The sequence below is a fragment of the Columba livia genome, chromosome 12, assembly GCF_036013475.1.
Source record: "Columba livia isolate bColLiv1 breed racing homer chromosome 12, bColLiv1.pat.W.v2, whole genome shotgun sequence".
Classification (NCBI taxonomy): domain Eukaryota; kingdom Metazoa; phylum Chordata; class Aves; order Columbiformes; family Columbidae; genus Columba; species Columba livia.
In genome coordinates, this window is record NC_088613.1 from 19,516,149 (window position 1) to 19,525,545 (window position 9,397).

At 44.7% G+C, this 9,397-nt stretch overlaps 1 long non-coding RNA gene across 1 annotated transcript in view; it reads left to right on the plus strand.

Moving 5' to 3' along the window:
* LOC135580731 (uncharacterized) overlaps positions 1-9,262 on the plus strand; it is a 45,200-nt gene extending 35,938 nt beyond the window's left edge. Inside the window, exons 9-12 of the long non-coding RNA XR_010475747.1 lie at positions 1,935-2,014; positions 3,467-3,651; positions 5,678-5,771; positions 7,633-9,262. This is a non-coding gene — a long non-coding RNA (uncharacterized LOC135580731). The remainder of the gene's footprint in view (positions 1-1,934; positions 2,015-3,466; positions 3,652-5,677; positions 5,772-7,632) is intronic.
* Positions 9,263-9,397: the final 135 nt, after the last annotated feature.

A 9,397-nucleotide genomic window follows, 5' to 3' on the forward strand; every position in this document is an offset into this window, starting at 1 on the left:
ATTGAAACGGGTCTCCTTTGAACACCCGTCTCTCAGGAGTTTGGTTGTATTTTTGGTCTTCATGGTCAAAAAGTGGTGTAGATATTTGTCCTTCTTCACTCTTCTTCAATCGCATGCGCAGGACCTACCACCACACAGGGCTCTTGTGTGCAATTGCCCTGGTACCCGTATGTCACGTTATTATTGGATTAACAGGCTTTAAGTTTTAGTGTTGTAACATTTGGATGTGGTTCTGCAGAAATTCCTCCGAGGCTTAATGTCTGCCAGTCCAGAATCCTTTAGCAGGTTCTCAGGAGGGATTATATCCTATGGGAAGGTGTCAGTATTTCATCTTACAAAGAGCTGAGGAAGGGAAAGCATCCCTCATCTTTCTGTCCAGTGCAAAACAAGACGATGCAGAATTTCTTCTGTTTTCTACATTGGGAATATCGACTACCATAGTCTTTGCTGTAAAATAAAGGAGGATATGGCCATGTAATAATTCTCTGTGGGTTTGGTTCGCTGCAAACAGCTTCTGTGAGGTGCCCAGGTGAAAGAAGGGAAATGGGGCTTTTTAACACCCTGTCTTGCACTTCACTGAACAAAATAAATAGAACAACACTAAATAAAGTAAATAAAAAAGCACGACTGCCCCATCCATCTACCAAAAGGAGAGTGGCACACCCTAGCCTTCTTACAGAGTGGAAGGGAATGAAAATTTAAGCAAAGGGTACAATAGTTTTGTTGTGTTTTGTTTTGAATTCGAACACAGGGGTGTTGGATACCTACTGGATGCCACAGAGCTGGAAATCCAAGCACTTTTATAAAGAAAGTGTCTGTGCTGATGGTAAAAGAGAAGAAGGCTTGGATGAGGCTTCCAGTAATCTTGCACTGCTAGCTTCAATCTAGGTTATTTTTTATGCAGAAAGAGTCCATCGATGCACTCTGATTTGACTGAATAAAATGAGGCAAATGTCTGCTGGTTGGAAACCAATGAAAACCCACTATGTGTATGTGTGTTGAGGGGAAGCTTTACCACTCTTAGTATGTTTTAGATCACAGTTGGTCTCCCGAGTCTAATAGAAAGGTGGTTTGCATCAGGGAGAAAGAAAGAAAGAAATAAATAATGTCCCAAAGCAGGGGACTTGTAGGAGGCAGCAGGTCGGGCTCTGATATTAATATATGTTGTGCTGTCTAAATCTCATCAGTGGCAATTGCCATTCACCTGTGAAGCAGCTGGCACACTGGCAACTGGACACGCAGGATAATGGGATTCTGTCTCCACAAATACCATCATGTCTTGATTTTGAAATTTAAGACAGGATTTCAGCAGCTGAGTAAACCCAGGTTTTGGTGGTGCTGGTTTTATTAACACTGGTCCCTTTCCAGTGTAACTTTCTGAAGCTGGAAAATGTTTCCTTCTTCTCCTCCCCTTTTGTTTTGCCATGAACACACAAACACCCCCAAAGTCACCCTCTTGCTGCCCTGCACAAACATACCATGAGCATGGGGGTTGCCCAGGCAGCAACGATTCCTTGCAGATGTTCTCATAATCTCTTCAGTTTGGTTGTTGTTACCGCAACCTGCTTTTATAGGTTTTGCATCTCAATCCAAGCTGGTTTTCTAGCCTCATTGTGGCCTGTCACATTTTTTCTTCTGCTTTATGCAAGTTACATGCATTTACTTTTGCAAAGCTAACTTTCCAATTTAGCTCTGTTGAAGAATTTATCAGTGCAGCCGCTTCGTGTTTCACAGATCATGGATGTTATGGGGAAATCTAAGGAAATACGTCACCTCTGCTAGGTGAGCTCTGCCTCAGAAGACAGTATGAAGCATAATAAATATGATTTATTCCCCTGTTTCTCAAAAGATTCTCTTCATTAAGATACTAATCTGTGCTAATCTCTCATGTGGCTACTTAACACAGGTCTGTCTGTATTGATTTTCTCCTGCAGATCACTTCAGCCCTTGCACACTTCTTGCGTGCCTGACATGGTTTGTTGCCTCTGGATATATTGCAGGGCCCAGCAAGCTGGTGAGTCTCTGAAACCAGTTTTTTTCCATTTGAACATCCAAGGTCTTCTTTTGCTATGAGATTGACAGGCAAGGGCAGCTCTAGCTGAGATATTTTGTAACCTTCTGGCTGATTTCTTCCCAGCTGTTATAATGAAGCATCTGTGAACAGATAATTTCTGGGATCTAGAGCTGGACTGGCTTGTAGATGACAGCCAAAAAGAGGCTGTCCATGGAGAAAGGGAATTTGAATTTTCTGCTGCGTGTCAGCTCTGTTCTCAAGTGTAAATCTAAAATAAAGCTTGTATGGAACAGAACGCATTCCTCAGTTCCAGTGGCAAGCTTTGCTGAGATATTGAGATGAATTAATTTTTAATACCATCAACAGAGCTGCAGGATACAATGCTAATCTCCACAACTGTCTCATACTTCATGTGGCAGATTTTTGGTTCAGGGTGACTTGTTACTGCAACAGAGGCCTCAGTGAAGAGGAGGAGAAACTAGTGATGGGAAATGTCACTACGGGAGCTGCGTCAGGCAGGGTAGGACAGAGGGAGCATGTGGCTGGGGAAATAATGGTTAAGGAATTGGAAGGGCTGACTTGGAGAGGTGGTTCAAATTGCTCAACCTGCATCATTTGCCTTGCGGGCAAGCGGGGAGGGTACGGCAGGGAAGTCAGGAGCTGGGAGGACATGAAGACAAAGGAGAAACAGGCTGTTCATAGAGGAGACACTGCGGTCAGTGAATAAACAGCAGGAAAGCAGATAAAGTAGATTCTGTTCCCAGCACTGAAACTGATTTCTGGGATGATCTTGAACAAGTTACTGAATTTATTTGGCTGTCACTTGTCTTGTACAGTGCTGGAAACTTGATTTCTTGTTGCTGCTGGAAAAATTTTAGGTGGAGTTGTGAAGCCACGTTGGATGGTTGCTGCCATGGCATCTCCTTTAGTTCTAGTATAAGAATTTAATTGAGTCTTTTCTCTCTACATTAAATATTAAATATTACAAGATGCTTTGAGTTCTGAGGATGAAAAAGCATTTATATACGCTAGCATCTTGTTTTAAAATTACTGGAATGTGTAAAATTATGGTCTGAAATTGTGTCGTACGCAGGAAACACAAGGTATTGTTGTAAAGTGTGTGTCTAGATATACTGCTGCTAAAGACAAAGCTTTTGTTGCAATTACATAGGTAGGGGTTATAGCATGGAGTAGCAGGTCAATTAGAGACTGAAAGTTAAATACAAGGTGGAAATGCAGGCTCAGGAGATCCGCGAGCTGGGGATCATCTCCCTGACAAGGCGCTGATGCAGTGGCTGGTGCGCTTGACATTACAAGGGTAGAGAATATCTCGTGATAACACAGCGGCATACTGAATGAAATAAGAATCCTTTCCTGTTCACTTGCTGAGACTCATGGCAAGGCTTGAAGAAGGACAGAAAATGCAGAGCGTTTGTTTCCCTTTCCTCTCAGACTTGTGTTTCAGGGCACGACTTACATGGTTGTTGAACTCTGCCTGGCTGCCACCCCTCTGCTTTGGAGAAATAAGTGTTTAGAAAACAACACAGAGAAGGAAAGCAAGTGTGTGTGCATTGTTCATACCACTATTGTTATCAGTGAGCATTCAAAACAAGCCTCAAGAATATCCCGAAGCCCAGGTAAGGTTAACTGGCTGCTGGAGGCTGCTGCTGCAGACTTTCCAGGAGAGAATGATTTTTATGGGCTAAAATCAGCGGCCGCATGTCACCTGTCTGTGTGACTGTCAAATAAGCACTCTTCTCTCTTGAAACTGAATTTTCTAAAGTGGCCAACTGGTACAGAACTGGTGAAGAGCCATGTTTGCAGCATGTCTCAGTGTGATTGACATGTTGTTTAAGGTGTCTTAAATGGGAACAGCAAGGTGCTGGAGAGATTCCACGCAAAGACGAGCAGCAATAAGTGGAATTTTTGGCAGCAGGCAGATTCACATCTCTCCAGTCACTGCGGACAGACTAGTCATAGGTGGCCACAGATATGTCAGAATATTAAACATCTAATTATTTCATATTCAGACAGGGTTCAAAACTGTATTTCACAAAACCAATCCAGAATAATATTATCCTGTGACTTAAATGCCAGGACTACAGAACTAGCTGACTTCTGCTCCAGGGGCTGGTGCACATTTGTGATAATAATTCATCACATCTGAGTCTCATTACTGGAGGATGAGCTCATGCTTAAGGTATAAGTGGAAGTGATGAAGGAAACTGAAAATATAAGTCCAAATCTTTTAGTGATTCAGAAATTTCTGAGATGGTTTGCACATTCCAAGAATGATCTCCAAGGTCCCTGCTCTACAAATCAGTATCTTGTGATTAATGTTCTGTAGGAACAGTTGGATACTTATCTGAACGGTATGTTCACCTGAGGGTTTTGTTAAAAAGTTGTCACCGTGTCAATGAGTTTAGTGCTCTCCAAAAGGCCAACAGAATCGTAGAATCATTTCAGCTGGAAGAGACCCTCAAGATCATCAAGTCCAACCATAACCTAACCCAACTCTAGCACTAAACCATGTCCCTAAGAACCTCATCTAAATGCCTTTTAAACCCCTCCAGGGATGGTGACTCCACCACTGCCCTGTGCAGTCTGTTCCAACACCTGACAACCCTTTCCGTGAAGAATTTTTTCCCAATATCCAATCTAAACCTTCCCTGGCACAACTTGAGGCCATTTCCTCTGGTCCTATCACTTGCTACTTGGGAGAAGAGACCAACACCCTCCATACTACAATCCCCTTTCAGGTAGTTGTAGACAGCGATAAGGTCTCCCCTCAGCTCCTGTTCTCCAGGCTGAACAGCCCCAGCTCCCTCAACTGCTCCTCATCTGACTTGTGCTCCAGCCCTTCACCAGCTTTGTCAGCTCCTCTGTGCTCTCTCCAGCACCTCAATGTCCTTCTTAAGATGAGGGGCACCAAGCTGAACACAGTATTCAAGGGGAGGCCTCACCAGTGCTAAGTACAGTGGCACAAGCACTTCTCTAGTCCTGCTGGCCACCCCAGTCTCGTACAAGCCAGGATGCTGGTGGCCTTTTTGGCCACCCAGGCACACACTGGCTCATGTTCAGCTGCTGTCACCAACACCCCCAGGTCCTTTTCCACCAGGCACTTTCCAGCCGCTCTTCCCTGCAGCGTTCATGGGGTTGTTGTGACCCAAGTGAAGGACCCGGCACTTGGACTTGTTAAGCCTCATAGAGTTGACCCAACGATCTAGCCAGTCCACACCCCTCTCTATGGCCTTCCCACCCTCCAGCAGATCAACACTCCCACCCAACTTGGTGTCATCTGCAAACTTACTGAGGGTGCACTCAATCCCCTCATCCAGATCATTGATAAAGAGATTAAACAGAACTGGCCCCAATACTGATCCCTGGGGACACCACTTGTGACCGGATGCTAACTGGACTTGGCTCCGTTCACCACAACTCTTTGGGCCTGGCCCTCCAGCCGCTTCTTCATCGATCACAGATATAACATCCATGAGCTGCAGCTTGTCCAGGAGATGCTGTGGGATACGGTGTGTGTGTCTATAACCAGTGACCACGTAGCTGAGGCTGTCCGCATTTCCATCTGCAAACCTGACTGTCTTCGAGCTGCAGGATTTTCTTTTTTGCCAGTTTTTCAAATGACCACATTAATCCTGTTCACAGTGATCTCAACACAAACCGATTTTGGAGAGAGAAGGAGACTTGCCAAGTTCAGAACAAATGCATTTAAAAGTATATTCCCACCATGGAAAAATGGGTGAGTAAGTTTTCAGTAGAGTTTACATTTCTCTACAGCTGTAAGGCTGTTCTGTATATTTCAGACACTTTAGTGCTGTCTATGGAAACAGTGAGTCAAGTATTGAGATGCTTAAAGGGATTTGTATTCAGAATCTCTGGGGTATTTGAAACTTCTATAGTCTCTGCTGAATCACCAGCAGAGCTGAGCCCAGAGGCTTTCAGCACCGCTAACGTAAATCCCGGGGCTGGTGGTGTCACTGGTCAGGGGACAAATGTGTTCTCAGGAATATCTAAATCTGACAGTGCAATCCCTCCACCCCCTTTTGTGAGCAGTAACCGCGGTACAAGAAAGCTTGTCAAAATTATTTGCATGCCTCTTAATATCTTGTTCCGCTAAAAACGTTACAAAATACAACAAAGTGAAGCTAGACTTCTCATCACTACGTGCCTGCTTTTAAAGATGTTTAAGGCATAAATTATGCAACAAATGTCGTTGGCTACAAAGGGAATAAATGTGCACGCTGAGGCTGATGTGCTGCTCAGTCGTACTAGAGCTGGAGCTCGAGGAAGCAGAAAGGGAGAGAGGAGGAAAACGGGTGCAACGTCAGCCCTTCCTAAGGGCTGGGCTGGGAGGAGCGAGTTTCGGGATGCCTGTTACCATTTATGGTGCTGTCCGCATCAGGAGGAACAGTCTAAGTAATGAGTTTAAAGAGACCGGTTCAATAACTGGTTAAGCAAACAATTGTATTCTTGTTTTGAAGCATAGATTTAGTTTTTGCTACTTCTGGAAGGTCTTCAGCAATTTGGCTAGGCCTAGCAATGCTGATAGTGTGCTTTTGGTTGGTTCTTTGTTTGTTTGGGGTTTTTTTGCCCCCGTTCAGTTGGCATGCTTTTAATGTTTAATATATAGCAGGATGAAAATAGCAACCACAGAAGAAATTCTACTCTTGCTTAAGGATATGGATCAGGAAGACAAAGGTCTGCAGGGGATTGAGTGGATATTGAGATTTCTGTAGTACTTTAAGCTCAACCAATCCATCAGTGCTTGGTAACTATTTTATCCACATGAAATGGCAAGTTACAGTGCACATCAAAAAGCCTCCGTACTGCTGCTCATTGCTCCTTCCTCCTCTTTAACTCTCAGACTCTGCGAAGTGCTGAAGTATCTTGCCTAAGGCAATGGATACAAACAATTACAAGGTTGTAATTACGAGCCTTAGCCTGCTGGTCATTCTTTTGGTCTCTCTTATCTTGATTTTTCAGACTAAGAGCCCATCTGAGGTGCTCTTCAGAAAATCCAGGTCAAGTTTTTCAGCTCTTGGAAATCTAGGAAACTTTGTGTCTAGTCCCAGGTTTGATATTTAAATCCATCTCTTATCAAACCAACACAGAGGTGCACCACACCATGAGCAGTCAAGACCTAAAACACAGTGGAGGATCTGAGGGATCCTGTCATCTTAAAGAGATGTCCTTTTAAATTCTACATTGCATATTTTATATTTGTACTCTATGTGATGAAGCCCAAGTATACTCCGCTACTAAGACATGTAACCAGCCCATTAATTTAGCATTCTCAGGCCTTTCACATCCTAGATACTCATGGTAAGTAGGTCTTTCTACTTCATTTCAAGAAAAGAGCACATGTGATTTACAGAATCTTCCATAAGCTTCTAGCGAGTCAAGAAAACAAAGTATATTCAATTTCTTGTGATTTTTTTTTCCTTTCTTTTTGGAAGATTGGGAATTTGTACTTTCCAACTTCCAGCAATATTCTCTGTGTACGCATTTTATGAACCATTCTATCCTGTGAACTGTTTTAAGGGGATGCAGTGTGCTTCCAGACTTGACTCCCCTAAACTCTGCCACCTTTCCTTTTTGAGGTACCTGAATCCCAAACCATTTCTACTTGGTGCTTGACACATGCAACATGGCACATCTGCCTGTTTCTGCAGAGGATGTGAGCAGAGAGTGTGGCAGGAAGAACAGGTAACAGATGCACAATATTTCTCAGACATTTCACTGCGATTATTAGGGGCTGCAAGAACAGATACCACTAACGGGAAGAGCCATGTGTAGGGGTTAGAAAGGAGAGGCAAAACTCATTTAAAAACAGCCCCAGCTTATTTGACCTGCTGCATATTTACTTACTGTTCAACACAGGGAGAGTGAAACAGAAGCTTGTGTTTCTGCAAAGGATTTTTCCTCTCTAGGAAAGCAATTTTCTGATTTGTTCAGTGTGCCAAGATACAGGACTGTCAGACGGACCAGAGATGCTTACAAGGCCAAGCAGATCAGCGCTGGCATAGACGTTCTGACCCAGACACGCATGCCACTAGTTTGCGTCTGGTAGGCAGAGAAATCCTGCTCTCTGCGCAGGCTTCGTGACAGAGCTTTGTGTTGTGCGAGGCTGCAGAGAGACGTCGGAAAACAAAGTGCACCCCAGGGGAGCTCCCGCTGCTGAACCATCGGAGATGAGCTGGCAGTGTACCAGCCCCAGAATAACGAGATTGAAAATGAGCTCTGAGAGGTGAGATGTGATACTGCAGGGCCAGCTGCGCTGGGTATCAGCCTCCGTGCTGGTCTGCAGAGGGATTTCAGCTGCCATAGCTTGTGCAGGGAGAAATACGCATTCCACCGTAGGATGGAAGCAACAACGTCCTTGACTGCTGAGACTTTCTGAAGGCTGGATTCAGGAGAACAACTTCTCGTGAAGCAGGGATTAAAATCCAGTGCCTCTGCGAAGTGTGATAGGATCACAGAATAGTTTGGGTTGGCATGGACCTTCCCAGCTCCCCCAGTGCCCCCCCTGCCATGAGCAGGGACATCTTCACCAGCTCAGGTTGCTCAGAGCCCCGTCCAGCCTGGCCTGGGATGTCTCCAGGGATGGTTCATCCACCACCTCTCTGGCCAACCTGGGCCAGGCTCCCACCACCCTCAGGGACAACAATTTCTTCCTCATGTCCAGCCTGAATCTTCCCTCTTTTAGTTTATCATCAGCCCTTGTTCTGTCTTAACAGGCCCTGCTGAAAAGTATGAACAGCTACAGGGCAGCGTGCGAGAGCCCCAGTGCCAGGACTGCAAGCTCTAGGTCTCGCTCTTTTGGGAAATGCCATTCTAGCTTCCAGCCACATCAACCCTTGAATCCTGCCAAATGGACACACCTGCCTTTCTGTGTGCAAGCCCTTCAGCCCTGGAATAAATTGCATGGTGCAAATAGGGACTCAGATGAAACCACTGAGCTCTAGGATGGCTCAGGAGGTGGAGGCAGGAGTGGGTGGGGATGGAAATGCGCTCACTGCCCAGGGAGTGTTTGGACAGAGGATTTCAGCACAGCCAATGCTGTAAATCTGGACAAAGTGTGTCGGTGGAGCTGTGTTTTGACAGGAGCTCTCCAAATCTGAGATCATAAAGGAGAGTTGGAAGGAAATGGTTCTGAATTGGTAAACTACTGACAGACCTGTGTAATGAGAAATATCTGTCAGCTTCTCCATGCACACTAGATTTATTCACTTAAACAACAACTTTGCTAGGAAATTTATAACCATCCTACTCCAGTGGAAAACTGAGACCTAATTACTGTGCTAGTGTTATTCCTCACTCAGGGCTTAAGGAAAAACTTCCAACCCTCTAAGTCTCTTCCAAAAT